Source organism: Camponotus floridanus, unplaced genomic scaffold, assembly GCF_003227725.1.
Source record: "Camponotus floridanus strain SB8 unplaced genomic scaffold, Cflo_v7.5 scaffold18, whole genome shotgun sequence".
In the NCBI taxonomy this organism is placed as follows: Eukaryota; Metazoa; Arthropoda; class Insecta; order Hymenoptera; family Formicidae; genus Camponotus; species Camponotus floridanus.
This window is the reverse complement of record NW_020229303.1, coordinates 226,606-235,855: the sequence shown is the minus strand read 5'-3', so window position 1 is coordinate 235,855 and position 9,250 is coordinate 226,606. Positions and strand designations below refer to the sequence as shown.

Sequence of the window (9,250 nt, the reverse complement as noted above, 5' to 3'; positions counted from 1 at the left end):
TAACTCGTAAAAAAAGCACCTTTTTTTCTATTCTTTGTATTGGATCGAACATTCTCGATCTATGTATTGCTTCGTATTTGCACAAGATATTGATTAGAATTGGTCGTTGCCCTCGAGTGCTGGTCGCTTTAATCGAACAATAATTAGATATTATAAATTATATAATATATAATTATATACTATATAATTATATACTAATTATGAATGTAATTAAGAATCTGCTGTCACATTACGATATCTTATGAAAAGTAAAAACAAATGCAATAAATATAATGTTTGCATTCACTTCATCAATTTCATAATTGTTGTAATTCTTAAATATTAAAGTTTTTTTAAATAAAAGAGATTAGAAAAAAATTAAAATATAATAATTATTACATTTTGAGTAAAAATACTTGAATGAATTAAAAAATTAAGCTTGTCTAAGTTATGGAAAATTTTAACAAAGGACTTATTTACTTTTATAGATTGCATACACAATATGCAAAGATTATTTTACTATATCTTTTTTTTATATTTACAAAGATTGTTCTATGTATTCGTCTTTTTATTTATATAATTCTTTTATGTGCAACCGAAAACTTATAATTTATAAAACTTGTAATATTGATATTTTGTTTGCAAAACTTTTAATCATTTTTTAAATATTTACTTTTATATTCTTCCTTTCTTTTTTCTCTTTTTCTTTCTTCCTTCCTAGCTTTTATTTAAATTGAGGAAATTAAACAATAATATATATGTTAAAAATATTAAGTATATATATTTATATTAGAATATATAAACATATATAATACATACTAAAATCATGTAGAACTGTAATGTAACATACGTACATATGTATACACATATGTACACGCGCGCGCACACACACACATACATCATATAATCTTGTATATATTCACAAAGATGACTTGTTTGTTTACTGAAAAAGTTAAATTAATGTTTAAGTTATAATATAACTGATATAATTTATCAAATATAAATGATCAGATAAAATAAATTAATTTATGTCCATGCATGTGCTTGCATTTAAACTTAAGACCAAAGAATTAATGCTGGGCACTCAAAAGAAATACATTAACCAAATTAGAAACATAAATTAAAAAATAATAATAAAGTAATAAAATAATAAAATATAATAATAATAATATAAGCAGTCTATATATAATTGATAAACAAAATAAAGTTTTATAAAATTACAACAGTACGTTTGTAAATTCAATGTAGAAATTATTATTAGATTTGTCTAATACAATGCCTATAAAAATCAATGCTATTTCTGTTATGTCAAAAATGTTAATTTCAAAAATATGGTCTTCCTGTAATTTATGTTTCAAGTTGTATAAATACATTGGTGTCATTTTTTAAAATGTTGTAACTAATAAAAATTTAAGCATCTTAAACAATATAAAACAATATTAAAATTATTGCAAATTTTTATGTGTAATTTTTTAATTTGAATTAATTAAAAAAGTTATTAATTGCTAAAACATTTTTCTTATATATTATTTTTACAGATATCCGTCACATGTATAATCTTGTTATAAAAAATACGACGCAAAACCTACTATGCGGTAATTTCTTTCTGACAATAAAAAAGAAATAATTCTAGTTGATATTTCGATTCGAAACGTAACGATTGAATACGACGTTCAAGAAGCCACCTTAAAGCTGTCATTCCGAAAAAGCGCGATCCCTTTAAAGGCTGGCACAGGTCTTTGAAAATTTCTGGTGGTATTGGTCGTAGCTTAAATTCTCCCTCGACGCTGTACATCTACCCCTCTATCCTCGTCCCTTGTGCTCGGCGTCCAACTCCCTCTCTCTCCCACTCACTAGCCCGAGGTATGCTCGCTCATTCAAGCTCGACCCCAGTCGCCTCGACAACGATTCAGTCGCGGTCGACCCGCCACGCTGCGAGCTTTGTCGAGTACGTGTGTGCTACGATTTTTCTCTTTTTTCTTTCTTTCTGTTTCCTTCGCTCGTCTCTACTTTTTCTCATCTTTCACCTTACATCTTTATCTCCCTTTTCCTATCATATATGTACATTATTTTCTTTTTTTTCTATCTTTTTTTCTCTTTTTCGATCTCGTTTCATTCTGATTAAGTCACTGTTCTTTAAGAAAATTATCATGGTCCTTCTATAAAGAGAGAAGTGACGAGATTTCTTTCTCCATCTCTCTCTTTTTTTCTCTCCCTCTCTCTCTCTCATTCCTCGGCTTATTAGCCGAGGAAAACCGAATTCGTGAATCAAAATTTGTTTTCTTTATGAAAAAGGGAAGAGAGAAAAAGAGAAAGAGAATAGAGAATGATAGAAAGAGATAAACGCGAAATCGACTTGGAGGGTCGAAGCTCCAGGTTCGGAGCTTGCGCCGGTTCACTAGGAGCTCGGACTCTCACGTACGACAACGCAGCGAATCTTTCCAATTTTCATCTCGCGAATATCTAATAAAATTGATCGATTTATATTTAATTTTGTCAGGTTGCTTTTATTCTAATGTGTGAGAAAAAAAAGAAGCGCTGACTTTTTTGTACAAGTTCCTTCGAATTATACAGATTTTAATAACAGAATCAGAGGACGTTGGAAAGCTAAAATGTGTCATCGGCAATTTCTGCATCATTTAATTTGAAACCAGTGTACGAATATACAAATCTATTTTTAATCACGTCGAATTTCTTTTTATGTTTGATTGAAATCGAGTAAAGACTCTATGGATTTTTTGTGATTGTTAGTATTGTGGAGTAGCAAGTCTCAAAAATTGACGTAAAAATCCGAAAATGCTCCTCGACAGGAGTTGTACGATTGAAGAGTTACACTGGACGGTTCGATTTTGTCGTAGAAAGTCATCGTGTGCTGTCGATATATGCGATTTGATGAGCGACGTGCCGTGATAATGCAGTGATTAATCGTGATAACGTTTACGGTGCACGTGCGCAAGTGGCGACAAGTGCAAGTGCATTTTGTGAGAACGTGCTTTGTGCTTGGCAACGACAATTTTATTGAAAATTACAAGAGATCAGAAATCATACACGAGGATCATTGCATGGAGGACCAATTTACGTAAGTTTTCTGCAATATTATTACATTATAATTATGCTATCTCATAATTATACAATGATATGTGATATTTTTTGATGCATACATGATCATTTTCAATTGAAAAAAATGAAAATATCTTGAAGAATCATTCTCTTCTTATCTAATTCATATATTTTAATATATTTTTTCACAATTTTTTCTTGTGAGATATAAGGATAAAAAATGTTCTTGTGTAAGATTGTCGTCATACATCGTTTACATTTTAATCGTTTCATCGTTTTATAATTTATAATAACATCTAAAATGGTATAAACGAGTTGTTATATAAATCACGCGGAACTTAAATAATCGTTAAATACTATGAGTCACAAAGCTTCAATATCAATATAATTTTGAAGGAAATAAATACGATAAATTAATTATTAAAATAGATTGATAAGACAAATATTAAAATAGATTGATAAGACAATTATTAAAATAGATTGATAAGACAAATATTTTACTATAAGCTTTAAAAATATGTTATATGTTCAATTATTAATGTTAAATAGATCCAATTCATTTAAAATGAATATTTCGAAAATTTAACTTAAATTTACATAACATAATTTCATGTTTAATATTTCTTATCATTTGCAAAAATTTTATAACATTTATTTTCACGCTCATATAACATCATCAGTTTTAAAACAATTAAAATTTTATGGAAAAATAAATTCCCAAAGTTATATGAATTAAATGTGAATTTTATAAGAATATTATTACTTTTTAAAACGGTAAAATTTTGCAATATTTTACTTGTGTAATATGTTGTTAATTATAAATTTGTTTAAAAAAAAACCACATATAAGTGGCTTGCGTTCAAGGTTGTTAACAAATTTCTACGTACATCTGTTGTTTCACTTGTCGTGTCGACAAACTGATTTTGTTTACTAGCTTAGCGAGGTTGCATATGCGAAGCGAGAAAATTATATTTAGCAAATGAGATCCTATCGTGTCGCACGGTATTGCTTCGCGTGACATGAGAAATAAGTATTTGCGGCTATTTGTCCGCGTGCGCTTGCGCTATATTTCGTTTGCGGCTTTCGATGCAGTATCATCGACATGCACTATGCGAATTTTCTGTCCACGTATAGCAAAGATCATTTATAAATTTAACATTTATATTGGAATTGAATCAATACACAAAATAAGTGACGAATAAAATAAAAAGTGTGAATAAAATAAAAAATATGAGTATAATATGAGTATAATAATATATATATATATATATATATATATATATATATATATATACACATATATATGTATATTCCTTCAAATCATATTGATGACTTAAAATTAATTTGGCAAGCTTTGAATTTAATTACAAATTCATACGTGTTAATATGCACTATATTATTCATGAACTTTATTTTTGATTTCTTAGTTATTTTTGATGGTGTTATTTGTGAAATTTGTCATTAAAATATCTATCAAGTGTGTTTACAAATGCAATCTTAAAACAGCAGCACACACCTGTCGCATATTAGTTACATAACATGTATATATATGTATATTATGTTATATATTCAATCGTGTTGTCCTTTGAGAAATTTTCGGTAGAAATAATAATAAAATTTACATTTTCGAGTTTAGTCAGACATTTATGTCGCGAGAAAATCTTAATAAATTATTTTATTTACAAATTAATCTACGTTTTTTGGAAAGATTCGTGTTTTGTAATATACGGTTGTATGAGTTATAAATTATGAAACACATAATATAAAGTTATAAATTATGAAAACACATAATATAAAAATTTTTTTATATGTGTATCTTTTAATCCTTTCATTTTTATTTAAGTTTATATTACAATTATAACTCTTACATTGAAAATACAAACATACGTAATTGCAGAATTTATATTTAATGTAATTACTTATATATATTAAAAATATTTCAAATTTGCTTGTAGTTTTTAGTATCAAGTAGTTTTTAACAACAATTATATCATTTATTTATTTTCGTAAAATTTAGTTTCTATCTCGTAAATATTTTTTAAATATTAATGCTTTGATATTGAAATAAGTATCATTTCTCTCTCTCTTCCTTCTTCTCTCTCTCTCTCTCTCTCCCTCTCTCTCTCTCTCAAGAAGTTCTTTAATGATTTGCATCATCCTATTCATTGATAATAGGTTACATGGAAAAAATCTGTGTGTATTAAAAAGAGCTTTAAATTAAAAATTTATTATATATATATATATATGTGTGTGTGTGTGTGTGTGTGTGTATATTTGTATTTTGTCATTAATATTAATATTATAAAAGAAATAATTACAACAATAATTACAACATTCACAATTATAATATTTTTAATGTAATATATTATTAATTATAATTACATATTATTTAGAAATTATACACCACATATTTCGATATTACAATAGTCATCGCAATATCAATTATAAAAAGGTAGGCTAAGGTAAACGAGGGATCACAATGCCACAAAGCAGTTTCCAATAAATTACATCTTTGCGTTAGCGAAACTATGACTAGTTAATTAATTAACGTTATGGTAAATGAAAGGCGCGTATTAATCTACCATTAAGAGATGAAGAAATAATTATAAAAGAAAATCCTGTCTTATTTTTTATCTTATTTTTTATAGTAGTCTAATAAAATACAATTGTAATTTTTTAATGGATTAATTATTTCAAGATAAATTCCTAAAAATAGAAAATAATTAAATAATTATTTAATTAATCATATAATTATTGAGGATAATTAAAAGACAATATTTAATAATAGTTTAGAAGAGCAAAATTTGAAATTCTGAAATTTTATAGTAAGCTTTTTTTATAAATATCCTTCATTATTACTTTAGAAAGATTAACTTAATATTTACACACACACACACACACACAGAAAGAGAAAAAAATTGCTCGATATTTGCAATCAATTTTTATAATTATTAAGCAATTTTTGTCTTTAATTTAACAAATATTTCTTTTTGTAAATTAATCATCAATTTTGACAACTATTATATGTACTAATTTACATAATGTATAGTTTCAATTTACATTATAAAAAAATGTAAATTTTGATATTTTTTTTTCGGAAAGTAAAGTTATTAAAAGATAAAATCTTTAGTAATAATCCAGCAATTGAAACAGTATTCAAATAATCAACTTCAACAAATTTTACAAGCAATATCGCACAGCAATGTTGAATATTATGAATGTATTTTGAAATTGATTAATTATGTACCGATTTTATAATATTTGTTATGGTTCTACATTAATATTTATTTTGTACGATGCTATATTTACGTTTTTACGGATTTATGTAATGTTTCTTGAAGATATATAGGTATGCGTAAATCGTGAATAAATATAAATAAAAATAAATAAAATCAATCGGACATTAATTGTACCGTTATTCATTATATCGAAGAGTTCATTAAAAAGAATTGTGATTGAACATCAATAGTCAGTTCGAATTCGGTTCGCCAGTTCGCAGAGGAGTATTAATTAAACGATCATCCGCACTACAAGCTTTTAACAATGCTTGAAATAACAATAATATAGGACATTTGTGATAAACTTAAACGAATGGTAAATCTCATTAAATTGAACAACTTTTATTAAGTAATTGATGTTTTAGTGCCTGTTGAAGACATTAGATATATGTAAGTTTTAGCTTTATTTTAACTTATTGAATTAAACGCTATTTAATTCAATTAATTAAATTATAAAATAAAAAAGTCATATGTTTTTAAATGTTGTGAATTTTCTTCGTTTTATAACAAATGTGTAAAAATGAAGGTTTCCAACTTTAAGCATATTTTAACTTCAAGACTAAAACAATACAATAGGATTTATGTTATGTTCCAAGATTTCTTTTTTATATACTTTATCTCCAATGTTTTATATGCGCTAATCCCAATTTAATTATTCGATCATTCTCTTATTCAGATTTCTAATAGAACATTTTTATTTCTCTTTCGAAACAGAAAAATACTTTACTCAATATTTACAGTCTCTCAAAATTATCAAAATTAATCTTGACGTTTAATTTAATATAAAAATGATAGTGCAAATCCGTTTCTACGTTATAGTGGCATTAAAATATATTTAATCAATATCATATTAAATATCATATTAAAATTTATACAAAATACATTTTAAAAATATATATATCGTCAACAATGATACTTTCTTTGTACATGAATTAATATAATTTTTAATGTAACACTTTGTGTAACATTTGTGATTCTCAGCGTTATATTTTTTATTGTATTTTATAATGCGTGTGATGAGTCTTTGCACTTGTATATTTGCTCTCAGCTGCCTGGATTTCCACTATATTTAAATTATATTACGAGTGCAAAGTTAATTATGTAACTATCATCATAATCATAAATTTTTTATTTTTCTTTTCGTGCAATGTTTAGAAATTTAAAAAAAGTTAAATTTTTCTATTTTGGTGTTTACTATAAGATATAATAATGCAGATCTGAAGGATTTTCGCGCTACGAACATTGTGATGTATAGATTAAAACATTAGTAGGCATTATTTTAGTTTGGTGGACATTACAAGAAAAGAATGATTATTGTTAAGCATTGGACATTATTAGTGGTATTTAAGTGTTATACGGATATTTTACTGGGCTAATTATATTAAATATTTTATAGTAATGTTAGTAACCGGATTGTTTGAGTACTATTATATAACATTATACGATATTAGTGAGCATTAAGAGAACGATCTTTTTTTGAGTTGTAAAATTGTGGACATTTTTGCTATTTGTTTTATAATGAACATTATGAAGCATTATCTTACAATTAGTAAATAGTATAATTGAGCATTATTAGTGCACACAATTTTTAACAGTTTACTTTTTGTATGAAAAGTTTGAAAATTTCTGTTTTATCTATTGCTTTTTGTTTCATTGGATTCTTCATTAACATGACATTGTTTTATTAATAATAAATTAATATTTAATATATTTATAATGCATGTATATGTAGAAATTTCTGAATTTATGTATTATACATGTATGTCGAAGTTTATAGGGAATTTAATTATTGAGTACTATGAGGTACAAAGCTCCATGATATTGCATTAAGAGGAATGCTTTAGTGGAAAGCGCGGCTATTAGAAAGTCAAGCGTACGATGAGAGATGCGTACAGGTTCCATTTCATCGTTCATGTATATTATTTTGCAATCGTATTATATATATATCGACAGTAATAATAATATTTATCTTTTTTATATAATTAAAAACTATACATATTAAAGCTCACTTTCTATATGATTCTTTTACTTGTAAAATACTTGTAAATACTATATGCTATACACTTGATATAATTTTAATAAGTATATCAAATTTTGCAAAAAGAAAAAAACAGAAAAAATAATAAAAGATAATGAGAGAGAGAGAGAGAGAGAGAGAGAGAAAGAGTTGTGTATTTTTTTTCTAAATTGTAGATTGTATAAAATATGTTTCATATTAACTATAATCAAATATGTTTTGTATATTAAGTATGATTTAATAAACCATAAATTACTTAAAATCAATTTTAAATTTATATATTTGTTTATGTATTTAATGCATCTTTTAAGAAAGGCTTTTTTACAGGAATTTTTTATTATCTTTATAGAGAGAATAGATATTTTATAATTATAATATGTGTAAATACTTTTTTATACTATTTATAGAATTTGCAATAAAATTCACGATAGGAAATACATGAAACAACACATGAAGTGGAAATTCATAATTTGAATAAATCTCAGAAATCTTATAATTTATTTAAATTTGTAACGATTTTTAAATAGACGAATTAATTTTCACAATCGAAAAACAATATTTAGGCAAAATATTTCTTAATAAGTTGCGAAATGGGTCTAATGTTATTTTTTGTTATAATCAGAAAACAACGATATAGCTTAAGTCTTTTATAATCGAACCACAACTTGTTTAAATTACGACTTTTCTCATTTTCGCTAACATGAGGGTCGACAGACATTGTGATCAACCTTATCGGCTGTGCCAGAGGCGATAACAAAGAGCAAGAGCATTACAATGATCCATTGTTTATGAAACCTCTCTAACAAAACTTGTTCGTTATCGGTTTTCTATCCAACAAAGAGATGCGATTTTATTCCTATGGCTTGCTATTTCAATCGAAAAAATGACTTTAACTTCCATAATGAGAGAGAGAAAG

At 25.8% G+C, this 9,250-nt stretch overlaps 1 protein-coding gene across 9 annotated transcripts in view; it reads left to right on the top strand.

The window, feature by feature from the left end:
• Window positions 1–1,838: 1,838 nt before the first annotated feature.
• The window catches only part of LOC105255494 (octopamine receptor beta-2R), a 50,499-nt gene continuing 43,087 nt past the window's right edge, over window positions 1,839–9,250 (top strand). For 2 of the 9 annotated variants that reach the window (XR_003122603.1, XR_003122604.1), the window contains exons 1-2: window positions 1,839–1,927; window positions 2,480–3,058. The gene's annotated coding sequence lies outside the window, so the exon portion shown is untranslated. The remainder of the gene's footprint in view (window positions 1,928–2,479; window positions 3,059–9,250) is intronic. The other 7 variants (XM_011264804.3, XM_020028864.2, XR_003122602.1 and 4 more) reach the window with 6 other exon arrangements.